Source organism: Nannospalax galili, unplaced genomic scaffold, assembly GCF_000622305.1.
Source record: "Nannospalax galili isolate Female #2095 unplaced genomic scaffold, S.galili_v1.0 scaffold215, whole genome shotgun sequence".
NCBI lineage: Eukaryota > Metazoa > Chordata > Mammalia > Rodentia > Spalacidae > Nannospalax > Nannospalax galili.
Window position 1 is genome coordinate 255,886 of NW_008338533.1, and position 574 is coordinate 256,459.

Sequence of the window (574 nt, forward strand, 5' to 3'; positions counted from 1 at the left end):
CGTGGTTTCTGAGCAAAAATCCTGGCCTTGGTTTTAAAAGAGACAAGAAGAGCCATTTAAAATAGGAGGCTGAAGCCAAGTGTGGTGGCTCACTGCCTGTAGTCCCAGCACTTGGGAGGCAGAGGCAGGTGGATCTTTGTGAGTTGGATCTTTGTGAGTTCAAGGCCATCCTGGTCTGCATAGTGAGTTCCAGGCCAGCTGGGGCTACAGGGAGACCCTGTTTCAAAAAGACCAAATAATTTAAGATAAAATAAAATTAAAAAATAAGATAAAATAGGAGGCTATTGACTTCTGGCGGGACGGCCTAGAACTGTCACCTGCCGAGTGGCCCCTGAGCCCAGCCAGTCCCCCAGTGCCTGCTGCCTACAGGGCGACATCATGGAGCGCCTTGACAAGGCGGTGCTGAGCGCGTTGCAGCCACCGGAGTTCAAAAACGAAACCATATTATTCCTACAATCTACTGACAAATTATACATAATAGATCAAGAAAAATATCTCTAGATAAGGTTTATTTGAGACCAACTGGTCATTACCCAAGATTTATCTGCAAGACACACAGTAATTAAAAATGCCA

General features: G+C 45.8%; 1 pseudogene; it reads left to right on the plus strand.

Moving 5' to 3' along the window:
* The first annotated feature begins 378 nt into the window (after positions 1–378).
* LOC103734255 overlaps positions 379–574 on the plus strand; it is a 1,607-nt pseudogene continuing 1,411 nt past the window's right edge.